Source organism: Galeopterus variegatus, unplaced genomic scaffold (genome assembly GCF_000696425.1).
Source record: "Galeopterus variegatus unplaced genomic scaffold, G_variegatus-3.0.2 Scaffold3814, whole genome shotgun sequence".
NCBI classification, from domain to species: domain Eukaryota; kingdom Metazoa; phylum Chordata; class Mammalia; order Dermoptera; family Cynocephalidae; genus Galeopterus; species Galeopterus variegatus.
Window position 1 is genome coordinate 205,492 of NW_007729925.1, and position 1,532 is coordinate 207,023.

The window sequence follows — 1,532 nt, forward strand, 5'->3', positions numbered from 1 at the left end:
AAATATGTGTTGTTATTGTTTTTATTCAGAAAATAAAGTGCGCTCTTGCCTGAAACCTTTTGCTGACTCCGCATTGCATACCGTGTTAAGTGCCAGCTCTTCACCTGTGGTACTGAGCCATGTGTGGTCAGGCCTCTGTCCACCTTCATCTCCAGCCTCCTCTTCAGCAGCTTTGGCCACTTTTCAGGACTATAGGGGTGGAGGGGGGTGTATTAGTCCATTTGCTGTTGCTTACAACAGAATACACGAAACTGAGTAATTTACAAAATGAATGAAATTTATTTCTTACAGCTTGGGAGGCTGGGAAGTCCAAGGTCCAGGGAACATATCAGGTGAGGGCCTTCTTCCTGGTGGTGACCCTACAGCAACACAGGGTATCACATGGCAAGAATGGCCTGAGCAAAAGAGCTAAACTGCTCACTTGCTCTCCTTATAAAGCCATCAGAACCAAGCCTATAATAACTCATTTCTTCATGAATGGATTAATCCATTCACAAGGGCATGGTCCTCATGATCCAATCACCTCTCAATGGCCCCATCTTTCAAATACCATAACTGGATTTCCCACCCTGTTAATACTGTTACAATGGAGATCAAGTTTCCAATACCTGATCTTTTGGGGGATACATTTAACCTTCAGCAGGAGCAAAAGGAAGAGTGCTCCTCCTGAGCACTTCATTCCAAATGCGGGTCTTTTCAGCAATGTTTTTAAAGATTATTATTTTGACATAACTGTTGCTACAGCAATGAAAGATCTTAGGGGAAGGCATGTGAGAGCAAGACTGTGAACGTGCAGAGAGGGCATCAAAGGGCAATGCCTGTTTTGTGTGCTTCCTCCCCCACTGCTGAGAGACAGAGCCCACCCCCTCCCACATTGACTCCCCTGATGTTAGGACTTGCCCTTGACATTGCTAAGGTCACACTGAGAGCTTTGTAAGCTGCTCATAGGCCCTTGCCTAAACCCAGCTGTTTCATGCTCTGTGCTTTTAAATTGTTTCATTCCTCAAGNGGATCTGAACTCTTGTTATATCACCAGCTCTAACCAACTGAGCTAACTGGCCAGCCAAGGTTGTGTTTTCCATATGGAGGCCACAGTGAGATGTTCCCACCCAATGTATATTAGCCTAGCATATGAATCAATTATAGTTTATCTTCTATTGATAGAAGATAATAAACAATGCTCAATGGGCATTCTGTCCATGTCTCCTTATGCCAATGAGCTCAAATTTTCTAGGGTATACGTTTAGGAGTAAAATTACTGAATCACAAGGTGTGAGCCTGTTCAACTTTCTAGACAAGGTCAAATTGTTCTTCAAAGTGGCTGTGCAGATTTGTGCAAGCACTACCAGTGAAATAATGTTTAAGTGGTTCCACATTCTTACCAACACTTGATATTTTCAGACTTAAATTTTGGCAGTTGGATGCAATAGAAATGCTGTCTCATTATTGTTCTACTTTGCATTTCTCTGATTATTACTGAAATTTCACATCTTTTTATATGTTTATTGGCCGCTTGAATTTCCTCTTTTTTT